Source organism: Hibiscus syriacus, unplaced genomic scaffold (genome assembly GCF_006381635.1).
Source record: "Hibiscus syriacus cultivar Baekdansim isolate YM2019G1 unplaced genomic scaffold, ASM638163v2 tig00110162_pilon, whole genome shotgun sequence".
Classification (NCBI taxonomy): Eukaryota; Viridiplantae; Streptophyta; class Magnoliopsida; order Malvales; family Malvaceae; genus Hibiscus; species Hibiscus syriacus.
The window spans coordinates 791478-816598 of record NW_024062609.1 but is presented as its reverse complement, the minus strand read 5'-3'; the positions used below and the strand labels follow the sequence as shown (position 1 = coordinate 816598).

General features: G+C 37.0%; 1 long non-coding RNA gene and 1 pseudogene across 1 annotated transcript; one reads left to right on the top strand and one right to left on the bottom strand.

The window, feature by feature from the left end:
• The first annotated feature begins 1677 nt into the window (after window positions 1-1677).
• LOC120216547 lies at window positions 1678-2527 on the top strand. Its single transcript, XR_005525064.1, has 3 exons — window positions 1678-1729; window positions 1881-1922; window positions 2211-2527. It is a non-coding gene; the product is annotated as an uncharacterized LOC120216547 (long non-coding RNA).
• Window positions 2528-3049: 522 nt separating this feature from the next.
• LOC120216618 lies at window positions 3050-5171 on the bottom strand (annotated as a pseudogene).
• Window positions 5172-25121: the final 19950 nt, after the last annotated feature.

Here is a 25121-nt window from a genome sequence, read left to right as displayed (position 1 = left end):
AACATTTCTCTGATATATATTTTACACCCATCCATATCTGTATAAGGCTTTGATTCTTGTTGTTCCTGGATTAATATTTGAATGTTTGTCTGCCCGCCCTGTTTTTTTTTTTTTTTTTTTTGGGGGGGGGTTGGGGTGGGGTGGGGGTGTTAGTATTGTATCTGAGGGATCTACTGTTGCTATTTTGAAAACATAGTGTGTACTATGTTGGAAAAGTGGGAAATCATCAGCACTCGGTTTTTGTTGCTCAGTTGCATCACATCCTATTCATGATCATAACTATTAAAATAAATGGTTTCTTTCTTAGTAAATTCGGTGAACTTATGACTCAATGGATTCTATCTAGTTAACTGCTATTTGTCTAACTAGATATTACTAAATCCAGGTCAGTTTCCACTAAGTGCTAATTAGCTCCTTTGTTCCATCGGCTTACTTTCTTGTTGCATGTCCATCTTCTCTGACTTTCTATTTTTATACAATCTAACTTTTTAGCTAATTCTTTAATAGTTATTACTGAATAATTATTCTTTGAGAAGAACAAAAGCACTGGAGAGCAGGGTTTAAAATAGCGGGATGAAAATAGCTTCTACTATTTCGTGGTAGCGCCACAGTCTGAAACCAAAATCCGAGAAAGTAACAGTGGGCAGCAAATTCACGCCAAAATCTGTCGATCGCGTCCGTAATTTAAGGGGTAACGGTGATAACGCCGATAACGGGACACTATTACCGTTATCTATCGTTAATGTGAAAAAAAATTGAATCAAAAGTTTTTTTTTTGTTTAAAAAGATGAAAGGTTTCAGGGAGGGGAGTTGAGAGACTGGAGAGAGTTTTACCGTGAGATTGGAGAGAGTTTTACCGTGAGACTGGAGAGAACATTGCGTGGGAGGGGGGCTTGAGAGACCGGAGAGAGTTTGCCGAGGGAGGGAAGAGGCTGGAAAGAGCTTGAAGTTTGAGAAGAGACTGGAGTAGAAGATAAAAATTGAAGTCGAGCATTCTTTTCTTTTTTGGATTTTTTCCTTCAATTTCTCTCTTCCCAACTATGTTATGAAAACGGGTAAAATTACTAAAGAAGTCCTGTACTAAGTAGAAGATTATATTCTGGTCCTTTTACTAAAAAATAGTAAAGCAAGCTTGTTGATAAATTTCTTACATTAAAATTTTACATTTTTATTTTTTAAATAAGTCCTGCATTCTCTACCTGTTTAATTTAGTCATAATTTAAGTAAAATAATTTTTTTACATTTAAATTTTACATTTTTATTTTAATTATATTTAATTTAGTTATTTTGTGTTCTTTAAATGTATTCAAATTTCATTCAACATGGTAAAGAATTTATTATCTTATAGTTATAGCAAAATTTATTTTTATTCATTTTAATTTCTTAGAGTTAATTAATTATTTTATCCTATCATCAGATTTTTAAAGTCTTCTATTTCATTAAACTATATTATATCTATGTCATTTTCGCTTAAAAAACATTTTAAAAAACATTAAAAATGATTCCTTATAATTATAATTATAATTATTTTTATTATGTTTTAAGATAAGTTGTGCAAAATTTAAAAAAATTCACGATTGCGACACCTGCAGTAATCGAGATGGTATCTGTTATGTCCGCAATAGTGATAAACGTTACGCGACCGAACACGTGACCGCAAACGCTAGTTAAATCCCTACTGGAGAGCTCAGCTTCTTAACATGCTTTGTGAATACTGCTGGCTCGTTTGGTAAGTACATATTGTTTATAGAGCTGTTAGAGTTTCAATGTTTTTCTTCTTGTTAAACTAAGTTGGGGTCTCCGTGTTGATAGTGCCGTAGAGGTAGTGTTTTCCTGTACCGAGGCAGAAACTAAACTCATTTGATTTGTTTCTCTTGCAGTGAGAGTATTTACCAGCATCCAGGAAAAAGCACCACCAAGTGGTATCCTTTTTCTATTAAACTTTCATCTTCTAAATATTTTTATACACTTGTTTTAAAAAGTTCCAAAAGCTCCTTGTTTCTTCTGTTCTACGATCTCCTTCGGAGCAATCTGCTTGTCTAAAGCAAATTTTCTTCCTCTTTTTTCTGGGATACCAGAAGATAGATTACGGAGCTTCCAATTTTACTCATCTTTTTTGGCAATTGAAACTCATTACACATGCCTTGTTATGAAAAAAACTGCTTGTACATTGTTGGTTTATCCATTTGAAGTCCTTGACTTCCTTGAAGTTGTTGCGGGTTCGGTTCTTGGTATCTTGACAAATGGCACAATCCTGACTCGAATTTTTATATATCTAAAACCACAAGTCGAGAAGGAGAAGAAAGCAGAGTAAATCGATACCATGTCCCAAGTAGACTATGATTCAGTGGAAGGTTTAGATTGGTGTATCGGTGAGCTAATTAGCCCTCCATTGTGTGATCATTGGATGTATCATCAAGCATTCAATAGCCGTCAGTTTATAGTCGACAATACACTGAATTTGAACTTCTTGAGGATGATTCAGTTTAGATACTTTTGGTAAATGGATTATTCAACTTTCATCTGCTTTTCTTTATGAATGGATGTGAATCATGCCGCTTTCCTGTGCTGGTTATCAGTTATTTTCATTTATATCCAGTATTTGACATTTTTGTTTTTTATTCTCTCGCAAACAATATATTAATCCTTTGTATCTCTCTGACATAAATATATAAATGCATTTCATAGTAAAGTAATAGGATAGATCAAAATGGAGTGGAGACGAAATATTTGACGCGTAATATCTGCGGTTAGATAGCGGTTCGGGAAATGCTAGGAATGTCTATGGACTTCGAACAAAGTTGACTGCCACAATAAGTCTTGTATATATATCACAGAATGATTATCACTAATCATACCCATTGCAAAATGAAAAGGTTATATAAGTTTTTGCAAAACTGGGCCATTATGCTATTAAAAGCATTTTTTTGTTAGAAACTTTGCAGATGTTCATGTGTACCATTAGTTGATAGATCACTGCAATGCAATCATACACACCCAAAACCAGAAATTGTAAAAAATAAAAAAAGGATGGAACTTTCACAAACATATGATTATGTGAAGTCAAGTAGTTTCAATATATAACTGGAATATGAATCATTATGATCATACTCGATATGCATCAAGAAAGAATCGGAAGCTAGCTAAACGTATTAGGATGCTGCCATATATAGGAAAATAAACGAGAGATCATCAGTTTTGAAGATGAAGATTCAACTCAACAGACAATCAACGGCACGCAACACTGAACCAGATAACACAGTAAGCAGTTGAAGAACCAAAATGCTTTTTCTCCCACCTTCCCCTCTTCCCATCAACTCTGGGAGCTGCCGCCATTACTGTTTGCAAACCTTCTCAAAGTGCAAGCCACCATACTCCGCCCACCCAAAAGCCCTAACAACTTGGATCGACCTGCGCTGCTTGAAGCATTAGTAGAAGCACCAATTTGAGTGACTACAATTGGAGGAAATTCAACTCCATTATGTTGTGCGCCACTCAAATCTAACTGTTCCCCTGTATCCAAGTTAATTGCGAGTGATCCTCTATTTGCTCTTAACCATTCCACCCCCTCCGGTGTCACTCTGCATTTCTTCAACTTCACTTTAATCAAATTCGGGCAACCACTAGCAAGGGCTTCCATTCCGTGGTCTGAAACACGGCAACTCTTAATACAAAGCTTCTTCAAAGCAATACATTTGGCGGCAATACATGAAATCTCTGCATCACCCACTGTATCACTACCGCATAAAGCTAACCGTTCCAAATTCTGGCAATTTGAAGCTAACATTTCCAAACATATGTTCGTCGGGTTAACACCGATAAGAACTAATTCTTGTAAATTAAGGCATGAGTTTGCAACAGCAATTAATCCTTGGTCACCTATTCGATTGGTCTTCCATCCGTCGGTGTGTAGCTTCCTTAACAATTTACATTTCCCAGCAACAGCTCCAACTCCGGCATTTGTACACTCTGGAGTCTTAACGAGATGAAGAATTTCCAGGTTTAAACAGTTGGATATGGCCTCCAGACCAATATCGCTTATTTGAATCCGTTCCATATGGACCTCTACGATACCAGTCACCCGATCCACCATAAGAGGGAAAACCTTATCCCAATCACCAGAGCATCTAAAAAGCTTCAAGGATTTCAAATTCTTAGCACCAATAATGAGCGGACCGAAGCACTGTCCATTATAAAGCTCTTTCAAGCAAATTGTTTTCAACGATGCCGCCGCCAACCCTGGTCCTATTGGCTCAGCTGCAACTCCGTCGATTATGCCACGAAGTCGTTTCACGGAGAGTTCCTCGAGAGCTGGACAGTGGTCGAGCACGACGTTCATGCCTTTAGCTCCGAAAGTGCAAGATCCACACGAGAGCTTCTTTAGGCCCCTGCAGTTTTTAGCGAACGCCGACATCCCTGCATCGGTCAAGTCACGGCAAGCTCGGAGCTTAAGGCGAGTCAAATTCCGGCATCGCTCCGAAATTAGAACAAGCGCTTCATCACCGATGCTAACAGATCTACGGTCACATTTCAGGGTCAGTTTAGTGACAGCATCGAAGCGAGAGAACATAAAAGGAATCAGAGGTTGCAGATCTGACTGAGCGTTGAGGGAGAGTCGGTGACCAACTGTCCTTCAATCCTCAACCACCGCCGGCAAACAAGAGAGCATCGTTTCCGGTCACCAGGATTAAGAGACTGGAAAATGCAAGCCAAACACTCGTCAGGTAAAACTGAGATGAAATCCGATAATCCTTCAACGCCAATTCGTTCAAGCTCTTCAGCTTCACCGGTTTGCATCGGAGAGATCAGAGCCGTTGATTTCGATTTTAACAGTTGGCTACGGTTACAATCCCGATGGCCCGTAGGTTTCGCCGTCGACACTGCCTCACCCATCAGCAACAGCTAATAAATAGTTAAACCTAAAGAAGCAAAAAAGAAGAAACGGCCACAGGGTAATTATCGTTGGCGAAACCGAAGAGTACTCAGGACCATTTTATAAGCTCCGCACCTGTTTTGTTCTTGGAAATGACCAGGCCGGCGGAATTCATTTGGCTTTTTGTCTCAGTTCTGTTTGGATGGCCTCCTCCTTTCTGAGCAAACACTATACTTTTTTTTCTATACGCCTTTCCCATCCATCCTCGTAAGAAAATACTTTTTAGTGAAACCGCAAAGAAAAATTGAAGATTATCAACGGTTTAAATTGAACTGGAGGATATTTATTAGATGGTGTTTAATAGGCCACCAATCCTCGTCGGAAGAAAATAGTGTTATCCAATATAATCTAGGGTAAATTATTTTTTGATGACCCACGTAATGTTTTTTTCTGTTTTGAATATTCAATTTTTTAAACTCATATTTAGTACTACTTTGACAGCACCCGCGTACGTCAATGCCCCTGGGTTTTCCCTCTACTTTCTTCATATCCTTTCTTATTTCCTCCCTTCCCATCGGTGTTTTTTCTGCCCTATGAACATCATCCTCGTCCAAGTTTATTGGAGCATGATTACATGCTTATGTACGTGTGTGTGTGTGCAGTATGGTTTGAGGTGTGTGTGTACAAGTAATTAGTGTGCAGTTGGTTAATTAGTTAGAGTGGTTAGAAGCAGTTATGAGGTTGTTAAGGCTGTGAAATTGTGTATAAATGTACTGAGTAGTCTTGGCTAATAACATATCTCTCTTGTATCTTCTTGATAATCTTCAAGTACCTATGCATAAACTTCAACATGGTATCAGATGCTGGTGATCTTGTGGTGTAGGAAGAGCTGCGTCAGGTTCTTGCTAAGTGCATGGTGGCTTTATGGCGCTTCCGGTCTCTCCTCTTTCCGGCGGTGTTGTGAGCAGTTCTGAGCATTCAATAACTGCCTCCAAAAGATTTACCAATAAACGGTTGAGTGTTGTGCTCGATGAGCGGAATTTCTTGCTTTGGAAGCAACATGTTCTACTAACAATCAGTAGTCATCGGCTGGAGAAGCTACTTTCTGGGACGGCTGTTTCGCCACCTGTGACGGTTGTGCTGGAGGGTGGCACGGTTGCTGAAAATACATATCATGAGGTCTTTGTAGCCCAAGACAGTGCCTTGGCCTCGTGGCTACTGTCTACGATCAGCCCGTCCTTGTTGCCACATTTAGTGGGGGTTGAAACTGCTGCATAAGTCTGGAACATTGTGAATAAAATCTTCGCCTGTAAGTCTGCGATGGCGGTAATGAATCTGCATTACCAGCTTAAAGCAGTTCATCAAGGAGAACTAGGAATGCGGGGCTACATATCTCAATTTAAAGAGATATGTGATGCCTTAACATCGTGTGGAAGTCCAGTTCCGGAGCTGGAGCATATTGCAACCATATTGAATGGACTATCAGTTGAATACAGGCCAATGGTTACTGTTCTTTCAGCCAGCCGTGATGCCTTAACTCTGGAAGGGGTTGTGTCTGTTCTTGTTGATGCTGAGACTCAGCAAAAGAACTTTAGTAGATTTGACAACATTACAGCTGCAGCTAATGTTGCTCAACTAAAAACGTCCATGGATGAAAGAACCGCTCGATTTGCTAGGCAAGATCAGGCTGCGTCAGAAAGGCAGGTTACCTATAATGCTCAAGCCGGTCGTGGTCGAGGGCGTGTCAAGATGCAGTGCCAATTGTGTGGCAAGAATGGCCATCTTGTGAATAGATGCTGGTACAGGTTCGATAAGTCGTTCTCGGGTGTCGATGAATCTGACCCAAGGAGTTCTGACTCAAGGAACTCGTTTAAAGAACGAGTACCCACAGCTAATATTTGTCATTACAATGCTAATAAGTGCTCGTGCGCAAGTAGACCGGATGGAGGTGCTGCTGGGCTCAATGATCAAGAACGGTTCAAGCCTAGTGCAAATGTAGCTGCTACAAGTGCAACCCCTGGTTCGTGGTTTGTTGATTCAGGGGCGACACACCATATTACGCCTGATGCCACAGAACTAGTAGATGGCTCAGATTATACAGGGGCTGGTAAGCTGACTGTATGCAACGGTAGTGGTTTGTCTATTACTAAAATTGGTCAAGCGTCTATTTGTAATGAATCGCGTGCTTTAATATTAAGTGACTTACTGCATGTGCCTTCAATTACTAAGAAGTTGGTGTCGGTTTCCAAGCTTGCTAGGGATAATGGAGTATTCTTGGAGTTTCATGCTGGTTACTGTATGGTTCAAGATGAGAGAACTGGTGTTGTGTTGCTGCGAGGAAGAGAAGTTGATGGCTTGTACGAGTTCGGTGCTACGTTGTCCACTCGAGGTCGAGCTGTTGAAGCAAACATAGTGTCTAGCCCTAGTAATAACTATGTACTGTAGCATGATCGTTTAGGTCATCCATCTTATAATATCTTACTGCAAATTTGCAAGCTGTGTAATGTTGCTTTGCCAAGCAATTTGAATAAAGATTTGCTTCCAGTATGCGTGTCATGTCATATGGGTAAAAGTCATAGGCTGCCGTTTCATGCGTCTCAAACTCAATATGAACGACCGTTTTAGCTAGTTTTCTCTGATTTATGGGGTCCGGGACACGTTGAATCAAATGGCTTCAGGTACTATGTGTCATTTGTAGATGCCTTTTCGAGGCACTCTTGGGTGTATCTGCTGAAGAACAAAGGGCATGCAGTTCACGCCTTTCAACTGTTTCAGAAGCTAGTTCGAACTCAATTTGGACATGAGATTAAGGCTGTACAGACTGATTGGGGAGGTGAGTACCGATCTCTGTCAGCTGTGCTTGCACAAGGTGGGATTCAGCACCGAGTGACATGCCCGTATACATCCCAACAGAATAGGGTTATCGAGAGGAAACACAGGCACTTGTTCGAAATGGCATTGACTCTGTTAGCTCGAGCTTTGTTACCTCTAAAATACTGGTCATTTGCAGTAGTTACGGCAGCTCACTTAATCAACAGGCTGCCAACTAAGGTTCTTCAAGGGTGTACTCCGTTTGAAAAAATTGTTTGGACAACCTCCTACGTATGATCATTTACGGGTATTTGGTTGTAGGTGTTTTCCTCATCTGCGGTTGTTTTAACCCTATAAGCTCACATACAGGTCACAACCATACGTGTTTTTGGGTTATAGCATGAACCATCGAGGGTATCAATGCTTAGCGACCGATGGACGTATCTATGTGTCTCGGCATGTCGTTTTCGATGAACGTGAGTTTCCGTTTGCTAAGTCTGGAGCTGTAACGAATGTAATTCCTACAGAGAGTATGTGTAATGGCAATTCGTTGGTTGTGGTTCCTGGTGCACAAAGTGTTTTTGGTAATTCCCCACAAGCTGTTGTGCAAGAAGCTAGATCTGCTCCGATATGCACTGGAGAAGTACCAGAGGTTGCCGAGGTTGGAGCTTCTAGCAGCAGGGTGAATCAACATACTGAAAGTGTTAGTGTTGGTGAAAGTTAAACTGGTAACTTAGTCGGAGAGAATCAACATACTGGAAGTATTAGTGTTGGTGAGAGTCGTAACGACAGCTTAGTGGGAGTGATCCAAGATCAGGTGTTGGATAATGAGACATGTTGTGTTGCGAATACTTCAGGTCATGTTGAGGCTACCTCGCTATGTCCCTCAGTGCAAAATACACATCCAATGGTCACTCGTAGTAAACGAGGAATCTTTAAACCAAAGGTATTTTTTGCACAGAGTCGATGCGGTAATGGAGAGCCGTGCTCGGTGGCTCAGGCACTTCAAGATCCACAATGGAGGGAGGCAGTGCTAGCTGAGTACGATGCATAGGTCAGCAATGGTACTTGGACGCTAGAACCACTACCAAAAAGGCGAGCAGCGGTTGGCTGTAAGTGGTTATTCAAGGTCAAATTCAATGCAGATGGGTCTGTGTTGAAGCATAAGGTGCGTCTTGTGGCAAGAGGTTACTCACAGGTATATGGCCATGATTTCATCGATACATTCAGCCTGGTCGTGAAGACAACAACAATAAATGTGGTATTATCTCTAGCAGTGGCTCGTGACTGGAGTTTAAGGCAGGTGGACGTTAATAATGCATTCCTTAATGGTGAGCTTGGAGAAGAAGTATACATGGTTCAGCCACCAGGATTCGAACGAGTGGCCAATGATGGTACTCGGCTGGTGTGTAGGCTGAAGAAGGCCTTGTATGGGCTGCGTCAAGCACCACGTATGTGGTATGCTAAGCTGCGTAAGTTTTTGCTGGAGCTTGGGTTCTGCGAAGCCACAGCTGATGCATCGTTGTTTGTTCGTCGAATGGGTGGTGTTCGTGTGATGGTGCTTATTTATGTCGATGACATTATCATCACTGGTGAGTCTAATGTTGCTATTAATGAGGTTGTGCGCTTGCTTGGTGATAAGTTTTCCTTGAAAGATTTAGGGGAGCTGGGGTATTTTCTTGGTGTTGAAGTCCATAGGACTTATGAGCAGTTGGTACTGAGTCAGCGTAAGTTCGTTCGAGGGCTGCTGGAACAAACTGGTATGCTTGCTGTTAAGCCTGCACCTACGCCGATGGTGGTTTCGCCAAAATTGAATGTTGATGCTGGGAAGCCACTCTCAGACGCATGGTTATATCGAAGCATTGTTGGTTCTTTATTTATACTTGACTCATACGAGGCTCGATATCGCGTTTAGCGTTAATCGTGTGGCTCAGTACATGCATCGGCCTTGTGATGGTCATTGGTTGGCTGTTAAGCAAATATTGTGTTACTTAAATGGAACGCTTGACTGTGGCTTGGTATTTAGACGTTCTTCTACGTCTGAAGTTTGCTGTGTAACTGCGTTTGCGGATGCTGACTGGGCTAGTAACGTCGACGATCGGCGGTCTGTTTCTGGCTCTTGTGTATTTCTTGGCTGCAATTTGATCTCGTGGAGTGCGAAGAGGCAAAAGGCTGTGGCTCGTTCGACAACAGAAGCTGAATACCGCAGTATTGCGGATACCGTTGCTGAGGTGGTTTGGATTAAGTCATTGTTAGCAGACATGGGTGAAGCGGTTGATACAACTCCAGTTGTGTGGAGTGATAATACGAGTGTTGTTGCCATGAGTGCGAATCCGATATTTCATGCACGATCGAAGCATATAGAGTTGGATATTCACTTTGTACGTGAGAAAGTTGAGTGTGGGGCTGTTCGTGTGAATTACGTACCAGCAGAGCATCAAGTTGCGGATGGCATGACCAAACCGTTGACTAAGTCAGCGCACATGCTGTTTCGTCAGAAAGTTCAGATAGCAGAAAAGCGAACAGCTGAGAAGGACGGGGAGAATGTTGGAGCATGATTACATGCTTATGTACGTGTGTGTGCAGTATGGTTTGAGGTGTGTGTGTGCAAGTAATTAGTGTGCAGTTGGTTAATTAGTTAGAGTGGTTAGAAGCAGTTATGAGGTTGTTAAGGCTGTGAACTTGTGTATAAATGTACTGAGTAGTCTTGGCTAATAACATATCTCTCTTGTATCTTCTTGATAATCTTCAAGTGCCTATGCATAAACTTCAACAAAGTTTATCGTTTTTGATGATAAACCATCCTCGTTCCTAGTTTTCTTCAGACCATGAGAGTTCTCCAATGGTAAGCCTATTCTTTCTAGGGCTTCAGGGATTGTTAGATTATATCTTCCAACATGTGGTTGAGCACTTCAGTGTCAGGGGGTTCTGACGGTGGTAATCGATGGGGTTTAGGAGGTGGTGCTAGGTTTTGCGATTAGTTCCGTTAGGGTTTTCGATTGGGTTTGCGACGGAGAGTTCGAGAGGTTTTTGCATGTCAACTTTTGACGTACTAATTGCTTCCAGGATCAATATTTTTTTACGATGGTCGGATATGTCGGGTTTAGAGCTATCAAGTCTCGCTGTTTTGTATATTATTTTAAATTAAAATAATAATTAAATTGATGAGATTTTTAAATATAAAAATTTGTTGAATTATATTGAATTACAATTAAAATGATAAAATATATAAATTTAACCGACAAAAATTGTTATTATATCATATCACATCACAATTTTGTTAAGTCAACTTAACGAACAATGATTAAAAAAATATATATTTAAGTACAATTTTATCAAAAAAAATTGTTAATAACTAAAATAGAAATATAAAAATAGACATATATCAAACAAGTAATTTACCCTATAATCTAAAAATCATTAATTTTAACTTAATTATGAAAATCATATGGACTACTCGTCAGTCGTCAAAGCGTATCTCTTTTGTGGTCCTCGTGCCACCCATCAATCCAAGTTGTCTGTTTTTGAATCACCATTTTCCATTTGCGTAATTGGGTTATCAATGATGTTCTCCACCACCGAATTTCCATCTTTCTCGTAAGCTTAATTTCCTTTTTCAAATTAAAAGCTCGTTTAAAGTAAAGAATAATTAAAAAAATCAGCATATCTCTTACAATAAACACTTTTAATTAAAGAGTTCATATCTAATTACATGTATAAATATAAATAATTAGTGTAGAAACTAATCGTGATAAATATAAAAATTATTATAAAATCAAATCAAATTAATTATCAAAATATATTCAAATAAAATTTATATATAATAAATTTAAATTTAAAACAATAAATTTTTCACAATTCAATTCTAAAATTCAACAAAAAAAAATCATCCCATTAACTTATTGCGCGTTAAGAAGAAGTGTTATTGAAATTTAATTCGTTAATTCTTTCAACCATTATTATTCATGTAGGACAACAAATCTTATTTTTTGGGGACAACTCAATGTCCACCCCTCTTTTACTATTAATATATATTAGCGAATTTAATATACAAGTTTCGTAGGATTTTGTTAAATCTTCAAAAACTTTTTAATATTGTTAACGTCTAGTCGATTTGGTTCACGTACGTTTAAAGATGTATATTATTATCAATAATGCAAGATAAATTATTACAGGATGATTGGTTATCCATCGATTGGACTACTCATTCAAGAATGTTAGGAATTTAAGAGTTAAAAATAAATAAATATATAACATAAAATAAAATGAGACATGTACATAAAATTTATCGTAGTTCGGCATTATCTATTCCTTTTGGTGAGATAAACAATAATACACTATAAACGTTTAGAACACAAAGAATACACATTACATGATATCACATGTATTCTAAAATTCGATATACATATCAAAATCTGGTATATACCAAAACATTGTTCCAACATCCCTACAAAATCATCTTTGTAATAGTCATAACGACATTTGGAGCCGTCGCTCGACGAGATTTTTGAAAAGTGTTTGTAAAAAGATGGGAGTCGTAATCATTCGCTTTTTAAGGTGAAATTCGAACACCTAAAATCGAGTAATTTTAATAAAATATTTTTGTTTTATTAAAAATATCAATTTATTGGACTAATGACAAATACTCATAACACAAACAGATTATTTTATTAATTTCAGTAGATTAATATTACCTTAATAATTTTAAAATAATGATTTCCAAAATAAAACAAGTACTATAGGGTTCAGGGTTAATACTTTCATATTTATTTTTCATTTTTAGTTTAATTATAATTTAAAATAATAAATTTTAGCTAAAAGAGGAAGGAAAAAACAAAAATTTGAGATCCGGGCTAAATATTCAAAATGTCCATGGAGTAGTAGTATTTCAATACGATACGTCTCCATAATGAATTTAAGAACACCTTAAAATGGTTTATTTCTCCATAGGACAAACAATAAAAATATTTAGCTCAATAGGACATATAGAAGTTTATTTTAGGATTTACGATATTTGTTACAATACACGGAATTCATTACCTCAACGTGATGAGTTCGAAAAATATATTTTATTCAATCGTTGTATATATAATTATTTTTCTTAAAACTTGTTGCATCGAGATAATGAATTCAATTAAAATAATGATTTTTTATTGGAGTATTTCTTAAATATGAAAAAATAATAATAGAACTCGGTCGAGATAACGAATTTTATTAAGTTTTTCCGCAATGAAATTATACATCAATGAAAAGTTTATGAAATGAATTAATATGTCACTAAAAAATTTATAAACTAAAATGATTGAGCATTGAAAAGTTTTGTCAGAGTTCAATTAAATTGTCTATGAGAAAAGGACTTTTTTTATTAAATAAAGTAATATATTACTAAAATGTTGTTGAAATAAAGTTATATCTCACTGAAAATTTTATAAAATGAAGTGATATATCATTGAAAATTTTCTATAATTGTGCATTAAATGGTCATTGATGATAGCTCATTTTTATTTTAAATCGACTAATGTTACGTGAATCTTCCCAAAACTTGTACTTTTTACAAATTCATTGAACCACCAGAAATTTTTCTCAAACAATGACTAACAAATTTTTCGCAGTTGTCCATTCTAATGGTCAAATTATACAAACTGACGATGGTGTTGTGTTTACGTCACAGAGGCTTGTAAACATGATATTTCCTGTAGATGTATCTCATTGTCAAATGAAGCAGAAAATTGAAAGAAAAATTAGAGCTTCTATTTCATGTTTGAGTTATCGACACATAATTTGAGAGACTACACTCACATATGGAGCAATCCAGCTTAAGGATGATGACGATGTTGCTATGATGGTTGGACTGAATCAATATTCAAATAATCAAATGATCGAGATATACGCTGAAACGAAAAATGTTGCAGATCTTCAACAGATGATAACCTTGTTGAGTGATTCGGTGAAAGTCTTGTTGAGTTTAGTGAGGATGATGAAACTTTTGTTCCAATGGTGGTAGACGATGACACACCAATAACTGATGTTTCTGATATTGTCGAGGCTGCTTTAAAAGGACAATGTTTTGATATTGAGTATGATGTCTTGAAGACAGAGATTTCACGAGATCATACATTGCAGAATGCTCCGTGAGGTTGGGTACATTCACCAACATCAAATGCCTCAACCCCAAATATTTCACTATTATCATCCAGTTGCAATGCATGACATAAACTACGATGCCTGATGAATCCTGAGATTCCTGATATTTCGGATATATGTCGTTGTCAGTTGACAGTTGGATCCTTGTCTGAAACTAAGAAGGATGCCCAACTAGCAGTCAAGGAGTTATGTATCAAAGCTCATATAGAATTTCATGTGATAGAGTCTGATCAAAAGACATGTTTTTAAACCCACACGATGAGTTCCATCAATTCAAAATTATGTCGTTGGCCAACGACTATAAACGTTTAGTTATTTAATCTCATAGAAACTCGTCACCTCGACATGACGAGTTACATTATTATTATTTTTTTATATTAAAAAAACTCCAGTCCAAAAAAGTCATTATTTTAACTGAACTCGTCACCTCGAGATGACGAGTTCTAAAAAAATAATTAAATATGAAATGATCGAATAAAATATATTTTCCAATAGAACTTGTCATGTCAAGATGACGAATTCCATAAGAACTGTAGCAAATATCGTTGATCTAAAAATAAACTTCTATATGTACGACTGAGCTAAATATTTTTACCGTTGACCCTATTGGGAAAAAACACTTCAAATTTAATATATACCCATTATCCAATGTCCCATTTAACAAAAAAAAAAAAATTGGCAATTGATTTGGGTATAATTGCAATGAATTTGGATTAGGCCATATTTAGAGAAACAAATGTACAATCTAATATGATTTACCATAATAGTATAATTATAATGATATTTTATATATTTTTAATTAGATAATTATTTTATCAAATAAAAATAATTATATATATTATGTCGAGTACAAGTGTGAACTTGTATTCAAAATTTAAGTCGAATGAAACCTCCCTAAATGTAAATCGAATAAAATTAAAGATAAAGAGACATATTATTTAGATTGGTTTTGGATTGATAAAAAAATTTGACTTAACCTATGTCCATCCTTTGAGGAAGGGGCTATATCTAAGTCACAAACTCAAAATCAAGGATGAATATGATTGGGTAAAATTTTTGGTCAACCAGACTTGACCCAAAAATTTATATCATCCACCCAAAAATCGACATGACTCGAGTTAAGGGTGATTTTATTCAATTCGAACCCGATCCACTTTTTCAGAAAAAAATCGAACCCGACATGATCAGAAACAAATATATTTATAAAAATGTACATTTTATTCAATAAAATTGTTGAATCTAATTGAAACAAAATAATATAAGGTGAGTTATTATTGTAACTACCCTAAATATATAAGATAAAATCACATTATTTTTAAAGTCAACTCGAATCATATATTTTCACTCAAAACTCGTACTCAACCTGAACATATCTAAAAAACTTGTCACAAACTTTTTTTTAAACCCAACCCACTAGGGTTAGGTTTGATCAAAATCAGTCAGGTTCAGTCCATGCCTAAGGTTGAAACGCAATTAAGAAAGATCCTGAAACATTTTAGGGACTACACTGGTCTTCTTTAAGGGATTTTTTTGCCCTATTAGGGTATCTGTGTTTTTTTATTTGGCCCATTAGGGCACCCAAGTTTTATTTTAGAGAATAAGAAAAATGCTACCGTCGAGCTGGAATTCTGCAATAAAAAATATTTTTTTATCCAACCTCATGACATTGAGGTGACGAGTTCTAATAAAATATAATTTTTATTAAATTTTATCACACCAAGGTAAACAATTTGAATAAAAAATATTTTTTATTCAAAATCATCACCTCGATGTGACGAGTTCCATGCACTGTTAAAAATACCGTAGATTCCAAATTAACTATTGGGCAAAAAACCATTCTTTAAGTCATGAGACATGTTGATCGACCCAATAAAACATATCATTGTGAGATGGGCTTAATCAGATGAGTCCGACTCATTTAGAGCTTTTACATTTTTCGAGATAATATCTTCATATGATTCACTTGCAAGGATAACATGCCTGCCACCATTTAATATGAAATCTAATTAATGGTAAAAAAATATTTTTGAGTTCCTGATCAAATTTAATTTAATTTATCTAAGTGGGCTATCCCCCATCCTAAAAAATGGCGCGCTACGATTCGATCCCCTCCAAAAAGTGAAAAATGATCAGTTGACTGATCCTCAGTTCGCCCCCTTCCTGTGCTCCTCCAATGCAACCCGCTGCTCCTGCTTCGGTTGCAACGGTTTAACCATCTCTCCGCCGAGATCGTTTCGTCTCCGCGATGCCTTTGGTGTGTCACTACAGAGTCGACTGAGCATCAAGAGGAGATATCATTTGCGGAGAAGACTAGTTCGGTGTTGACCGTGAGGGATCCACCGAAGTACCATAGGTGGGATGATCCTGATTACAGGAAATGGAAGGATAAGAAGGACAAGATTCTTCTAGACATCGAGCCTATCATTTCCCTAGTTAAAGATATTCTTCACTCTAATAGGTATGTTTATTAGGCCTTAGCCCTATTATCTTAAGGTTTAGTTTGTAGGCTCCATTTACATAAAAATAATAATTAATAATTAGATTATACATTTAGATATTTACAATTTTTATTTCATTTTAGCATGTAACAATTATGCTTGAATTGCCTTTGCAGTTTAGTTCGAAAAAGAAAGCAAGTAACAAAAGTGATTTGAACCTCTAAAATCCTAGAGTATCGTTGAGTTTCATTCATGTACTAAATTGTATTAAGTTGAATCTCTAACAAATGTCTAACCATGAGATTTTCAGATTCTTGGATCCTTCATCCTTGTTCGTGATAATTCTAGTGGTTAGCTTTGTTGTTTCTATAATGAGACAAATTGTTAATCTAGTTCTTTTTTAGTAACTAGTAGTTTCAAGTCCTGACATTTGTAGGTTATGTAAGGTTGTAGGAATTATAGAAATGAGCTGTCAAGAGATTATGTAATTATTTTCTGTTTTCTAATCTGTTATTTCAAGGGATTACATCTCCTGGGATTAGTATTTTTCCTAACTTAGAGTTTCCTAGTTTAGAGGCATAATTTTTATATAAATATGTAATATGTTTCTACTGAAAGTATGCAAGAAAAAAATAACAGACTTGTTTGTTTTCTACAGTCTATTTTCTACATGGTATCAGGTTAGAGCGATCAATCCGATTTCTGCTTCTCTTTAAATCAATTCCTGTTCAACTCTATTTTTTTCATCGCTAATCGGGATCCCTAAGCATCCAAAATCACTTCCCAGACCAACCCCTCTCAATCTATTTTTTATATTTCAGATTTTCAGTGCAGCAGAGGCAAAATCGCCTCTGGTGTGAACATTGTAAGAAACCAGGCCATATGATAGATCAATGTTGGAAGCTGTACGGAAAACCAGCCGATTGACAACCCACATGGTCCAACTTTCAAAAGGAGGCCCATATTACCTCTCAAGATGATTCCTCAAATAGTTTTAGCAAGAAACAGATAGAGGGGCTGTAGCTGATTTTGAGCAGTATGACAGTCAAGCCTACCAATGTGACTTATACTGCTACTGATAGAAATAATCCATATGCTTCCTCGGTACAATGGATAATAGACTCGGGTGCATCATATCATATGACAGGAAATATTGATCTCTTGGAGGAATATAGTAAAAGCAGCATACCAGCTTCTATCAAAATAACAGATGGCTCTCTCACTACAGTCAAAGGGAGTGGTTCTGTTACATTAAACAAAAATCTACTACTTCATAATATCCTCTATGTCCCTAGACTTGCATGCAATTTGTTGTCAGTCAACAAATTAATTAAAGATTATGGTTGTAATGTTGTGTTTAGTACTGGTGGTTGCATTTTTCAGGCACATGGCTCGAAGAGGGTGATTGGCAGTGCTAGGCTGGGCAACGGATTGTACACCCTTGGAGGTAAAGCATCTCATTATCCAGTGCTCTTAGGAAACCAATTTTATCTTCTGATCTCAATACTAATAAAATTATGTTATGACACTCTAGATTAGGTCATCCTAATTTTTTCTATCTTTCCAAAATGTTACCGAACTTGTTTATAAATAAAGATCCATCTTTATTTTCCTGTGAAATTTTTCAAATAGCCAAACACACCATAAAACCATATATTGCAGCCAAATTTGAACCAACAACACCTTTTTTCATCATCTATAGTGATATTTGGGGCCCTTCTCCTGTCAAAAGTATTCCTGGGTATAAGTGATTTGTGTCTTTTATAGATGATTACTCTAGGACAACATGGGTATTCTTAATGAGAGAAAATTCTGAGGTTGAGTCTCTCTTTAAAAGTTTTTATCAAAAAGTTGAAACCTAATTTGACACAAAAATCAAAATTCTAAGGAGTGACAATGTGAGTGAGTATTTGAATAAAACCCTTGGGTATTTCTTTAAGGAAAAAGGCATTGTTCACCTTACTTCTTGTGTTAACACACCTCAACAAAACGGGGTAGCAGAAAGGAAAAATAAACATCTTCTAGAGGTTACTAGGTCTTTTATGTTTGCTACTAATGCTCCAAAGTACCTTTGGGGGAAACTCTTCTTACAACCACTTACCTCATTAATAGAATGTCAAGTAAGACTTTAGATTTCAAAATTCCTACTAAGGTTATATTTCAGCTTTTTCCCCATTTTAAACATTTAAACTCAAGTCTTTCTCCTCTGGTGTTTGGGTGTACAACCTTTGTTCATATCTACAACAGAGGGAAATTAGATCCTAGGTCCATAATGTGTGTGTTCTTGGGCTATTCTTCGAGTCAGAAGGGTTACAAGTGTTACTCACCTTCTACAAAAAGACCTATGTCTCCTTTGATGTTACATTTTTTGAAAACCAACCTTATTTTTCAGGAACAGAAATTCAGGGGGGAGTTACAAGGAATTTCAGCATGTTCAAACCAATATTTCTTTACAGCCTACCAATATTTCTTTACAGCCTATCCTTTCTTTACAACCTATCATTTCTTTACCTATTACTGTCTCTCCAAAGCCGGCTAGCACTGTCCCAGTTCCTAGTGAGAGTGATGGAATAACCTAAATAACTATGAAGAATTACTATCCTCCTTATCTCAGCACTGTATTCTGTCCAAAACACCTTCCACCACTACAAAAAATACACCTAACAATGACCCCGAAACCATATCTCCCCAACCGAAACAACTCAGTGTTTACTCAAGAAGAAGGAAATATGTTGCTGAAGAAATCAGTCAGCCTAGCATTTACCAAGAACCAAATTCGGATCCTGTTGCAGCTAAAACAGAAGACAATGATGGTTACCAAGAGGCTACTACTGTTGATCTTGATGACTTTCCTATTGCTATTAAGTAGGGGGTAAGAAAATGCACTGCTCATCCCATAAATAAGTATGTTGTATATGGGAAATTACAGTCTAATTTCAGGGTCTTCACTTCCAGCATTAATAGTGTGAAAATACCAAGAAATATGACAGAAGCATTTCAATCTCCTGAGTGGAAAAAGGCTGTGGAAGAGGAGATAAAAGCGTTGTAAAATAATAAGACATGGAGTTTGACAAATTTGCCAGAAGGGAAGAGAGCTGTTGGATGCAGGTGGATATTCACAGTCAAATATCATTCGGATGGGAGTGTGGAAAGATACAAGGCAATGCTGGTTGCTAAAGGTTTTTCTTAGTCCTATGGCATCGAATACTAGGAGAATTTTGTATCGGTTGCAAAATTGAATACCATCAGAATATTGTTATCAGTAGCTGTTAACATGAATTGGAAATTGCATCAGCTAGACATAAAGAATGCTTTTTCTGAATAAGAACCTTGAAGAAGAGGTATACATGGAGGTCCCCTGGATTAGAAGGAAAGGTCACTAAGAAAACTGTGTGCAAGCTCAATAAATCCTTATATGGCTTAAAACAGTCTCCCAGAGCTTGGTTTGATCGATTTGCTAAGGCTATGACACAAAATGGTTTCAAACAAAGCCAAGCGGATCATACATTGTTCAGAAAAATTACACCAAGTGGTAAGATAACCCTCCTAATTGTCTATGTAGATGATATGATTATAACTGGCAGTGATATAGATGAAATAGAAAAGCTAAAGATGAATCTTGCAAAGGAGTTTGAAACCAAGGATTTAGGGAGTATAAGGTATTTCCTGGGTATGGAAGTTGCAAGGTCCGAGGAAAGGCTGGTCATAAACCAGCGTAAGTATATTTTAGATCTTCTTGCAGAAACTAGGATGCTCGACTACAAACCAGTTAAAACTCCAATGGAGTCAGGCTTGAAATTTTACAAGGAAAGGACTGGAAATCCAGTAAACAAGGAAACCTACCAAAGGTTAGTTGGGAAGTTGATCTACATTTCACTGACCAAGCCTAATATTGCATACTCAGTAAGCATTGTCAGTTAACATATGAGTGATCCTCGAGAAGAACATTTGGAAGCTGTTAACAGAATTCTAAGGTTCTTGAAGTTTACCCCAGAAGCTGGACTTATATTTAGAAAAAAAATCTAGACAAAATAGTGAAGGTTTATACGAATGCAAGCTGAGGAGGTGAATTAACTGATAGAAGGCCAGTTAATGGCTACTGTACCTACGTTTGGGATAATTTGGTGACTTGGAGAAGTAAGAAATAAGTCGTTGTCTCTCGAAGTAGTGTTGAGTCAGAGTTTAGAGCAATGGCTCTCAGAATATGTGAAAGAATGTGGATTAAAAGACTGCTCACATAATTGGACTTAGATGACAAGAAGAATTTTGAGATTTTTAGTGACAGTCAATTAGCTATGAGTATAACAAAAAACCCAGTGCAGCATGATAGAACGAAACACATTGAGATAGACATACATTTTATTTACGAGAAGTTCAACAATGGAGTTGCAAAACTGCAGTACATTTCGACAAAGAAACAGCTGGCAGATATCTTCACTAAAGCCCTTCCACGAGTGACTTTTGATGAGCTGTCATTCAAACTGAGTATATACAGCATATATACACCAGTTTGAGTGGGAGCGTAGGCTATATAAGGTTGTAGGAATTATAGAAATGAACTGTCAAGAGATTCTGTAATTATTTTCTATTTTTTAATCCCTTATTTCAAGGGATTACATCTCCTAGGATTAGTATCTTTCTTAACTTAGAGTTTCCTAGTTTAGAGACATAATTTGTATATAAATATGTAATATGTTTCTACTGAAAGTATGCAAGAATAAAATAACAGACTTGTCTGTTTTCTATAGTCTATTTTCTGCAATACAGTCTGTTTTCTACAACATTACTCCAAGGCTAGCAGGTCACCATTGCTTGATTAGTTCATGTATTAGTCCAGAGTAGATAACATATTATGTTTCAAGGTTTTTGTTAGGATGAAATGTTGATATTCTGAGTCCTCTGCTACTATGTGAGGGACGAAGTTCACATTTGTAGTTTTGCATGATCAAGCTTGGTGTGGTTGCCTTTCTGTTAACCGTAAGAACTTGTTTAATCTTGTGTGAATGAATCTTTTAATGCTTTCAAAATATTATTTTTTATCGTCATTCTCTTTAATGAATATACTTCCTGCTTCAGGACATAAATAAAAAAATTTGTTTTAGTAGGAATATTTAGCTACTGGTATCAACAACAGAGCGTGTTAATGTTGCCTCAACATCTTGTATGTCCCATCAAACTCTGCCAATAAGTTCCCATCAATATCCCACATACTCCTCTGTCATCGGGGACAGAAAAGATGGGAACAGAAGGGGGCATGGTATTGGCTGGATATATATATCATGCTTAATTTTATATTTATGAATTGTTAATTGCTCGTGTATATATTAAACACAAAAATAGAAATACAAGGCACATGGAGTTCTCTCTGTAGTTCTCTTTCTTACCAATTTGCTAGAAATAAGTAGTGTTAAACTCGAGCTGCAGATACTTTTAAGTCTTATGAAAAATTAGGAAACCGAACAAAAAAGCAATAATAGAACTCTCTAAATGTACTCGAATTTTAAAATTTAAATGTGTCACTTTATATTAAAAAAGGAATATGGTAAGGTAACTGTATTTTTTTCTCTTTTTATGAATTACTAATGTAATCACGTCTTGATATTAGAACTTGCGATTTCACCGCTGATAGAAAAAACAAGCTAACATATAATTTTGAGGTACTTTTCAGAAGTAGCAGCTAATGTGTTCTGGTAAGTTTCACAGTATTTCCTGTTGAAAGTCTTTGCACTTTCGGTGCATTGAAAATGGCAGCAAAATTGGACGGCAAATGTGGTCAAAATTTGTCCACCAAATTTTGAATTTATATAATGGGTAAATGACAAATTTAGTCATTAAAATTTAAGGTATTTACAAGATTAGTCCTTAAGACTTCAACTATAAATACCCTACCTCATTTAGCTTCAAAACCATCCCAAAGCATTCTAGCTTTCTTCCAATACTAGAGAGAATTTAGAGAGTTTCTTGAGAGTTGTTTTCTCCTTTTTATCAAGAGAGAATTATTATTGTTTTCTCCTTGGTAGATCGAGAGAAGTTGTAATTCCTATTTTCTCATAGTGAAATTCTTCTATCGTTGCCCGTGGTTTTTACCCTATTTTATTTAGGGGTTTTCCACGTAAATTTTATGTCTCTTTTTATCTTCATTTTTATTTTCTCAAATTATCAGTTGCGATTTTGCTCTATCCGATAGCCGTCTTCCGCAATAATTGGTATCCGAGCCAGATTAGAGTGTGTAATATCTGCTTATTGTCTTTGTGGTTGCCACCAAAAGGTGGATCCTCCAACATAAGAAAGTAAGAAGTTATTACCCATTCTTTGATGGTTCTAGAGAACTATTCACGATAGTGAAATAGTGGGAGCTATCTGTAAAAGAAGCTATGAAAACGAAATTTGATATTGAAAAATTCAATGGGAGAAATTTCTCATTGTGAAAATTGAAGATGAAGGTCATCCTGAGAAAAGACGGTTGTCTAGCAGCTATCAGTGAAAGGTCGGTAGATTTCACAGATGACAACAAATGGATCGAAATGGATGTGAATGCAATGAAAAACTTTCATCTAGCATTAGCAGATGAAGTATTGTCAAGCATCAAGGAGAAGAAGACAGCTAAGGAGATATGAGATCATCTCACCAAATTGTACGAGGCCACATCGTTGCACAATAAAATTTTCCTTAAGAGAAAATTGTACACTCTCCGTATGCCAGAATCTACTTTAGTGACGGAACACTTAAATACATTGAACACTTTATTTTCTCAACTTACATCCTTAAGCTGTAAAATAGGAGAACAAGAACGTACTGAACTTCTTCTTCAAAGTCTACCGGATTCGTATGATCAACTCATCATCAACTTGACAAACAGTAATGTCACTAGTCTAGTCTTCGATGATGTTGCAGCTGTTGTTCTACAAGAAGAAAATCGGCGCAAGAACAAGGAAGACAGACAAGTAAATATGCAACAAGCAGAAGCATTGACAACGATGACAACGATGAGAGGGAGATCAACAGAACGTGGCCAAAGCAGCAGTCACAAACATGGTAGATCGAAGTCGAGGAGCAAGAAGAATTTAAAGTGCTACAACTGTGGAAAGAAGGGTCACTTAAAGAAGGATTGTTGGAGTTTAAATAAAAACTCCAATCCACAAGGCAATACCGCAAACACTTCAGATGATGGAGATGCTCTATGCTGTGAAGCGTCAACCACCATGGAAGGTAGAAAACGATTTGCAAATATATGGCTCATTGATTCGGGAGCAACATATCACATGACATCATGAAGAGAATGGTTCCATCATTATGAACCTATCTCAAGAGGATCTGTGTATAGTTGCAATGATCATGCCTTAGAGATCATTGGCGTTGGAACCATCAAATTGAAGATGTATGATGGAACAATTAAAGTTGTTCGAGATGTGCGGCACGTGAAAGGCCTGAAGAAAAATTTATTATCCTACGGATTATTGGATAATAATGCTAGCAAGATTGAAACACAGAAAGGAATCATGAAGGTGTTCCGTGGAGCGTTTGTGGTGCTGAAAGGAGAAAAGATAGCAACAAACTTGTACATGCTGAAGAGAGAGACTTTGCTAGAAGCAGAAGCCTCTGTTGCCTCATGTAGTTCAGATTCTACAATGCTATGGCATCAGAAACTTGGACACATGTCAGAACAAGGAATGAAAGTCCTTGTGGAGCAAAAGCTACTTCTCGGCTTAACAAATGTATCACTTCCTTTGTGTGAGCATTGTATAACAAGTAAGCAACACCGGTTGAAATTCAACACGTCAAATTCTAGAGGTAAAAGTGTTCTAGAGTTGGTTCACTCTGACGTATGGCAAGCACCAGTTACATCCCTAGGCGGAGCAAAATATTTTCTCATTTATTGATGACTACTCCAGGAGATGTTGGGTGTACCCTATTAAGAAGAAGTCAGACGTGTTTTCAACTTTCAAAAACTTCAAAGCACGGGTGGAACTTGATTCTGGAAATAAAATCAAGTGTTTCAGAACAGATAATGGAGGAGAATACACAAGCGAATAATTTGACTACTTTTGCAGGAAAGAAGGCATCAAAAGACAGTTCACAGTGGCGAACACTCCTCAACAAAATGGAGTGGCAGAGCGGATGAACAGAACCTTGTTAGAAAGAACAAGAGCAATGTTGAGGGATGCAGGCCTAGAAAAATCATTCTGGGCAGAAGCAGACAATACTGCCTGTTATTTAGTGAATCGAGCTCCATCAACTGCAATAGAGCTGAAGACACCAATGGAGATGTGGACCGGTAAACCAGCTGATTATTCAAACCTCCATGTATTTGGAAGTATTGTGTACGTGATGTACAACTCCCAAGAAATTTCAAAGTTGGATCCAAAATCCAGGAAATGGAAATTCTTGGGGTATGCTGATGGTGTAAAGGGGTATCGCTTGTGGGATCCCACTGCCCGCAAAGTGATCATTAGCAGGGATGTTATCTTTGTAGAAGATAAACTACAAAGAAAAGAAGACGATGATTGCGCTGAAAAGTCAGAGACTACTCAGATACATGTGGAAAAGGAATTTGAACAAGGAGATTCTTCTGAAGCAGAACCAGCACATGATGAACAAGAACCAGAGAGTTCTGAAGCTCCAACAACTCGTCAATCAGATCGTGTGAGAAGACGTCCCAATTGGCACTCAGATTATGTTATAGAAGGAAATGTTGCATACTACCTTTTAACAGAGGACGGTGAGCCATTAACATACCAGGAGGCAATAAACAGTTCAGATGTTTCACTGTGGATGATGGCGATGCAAGAGGAAATTGAAGCCCTTCATAAAAATAATACATGAGACCTTGTGCCACTACCACAAGGAAGGAAGCC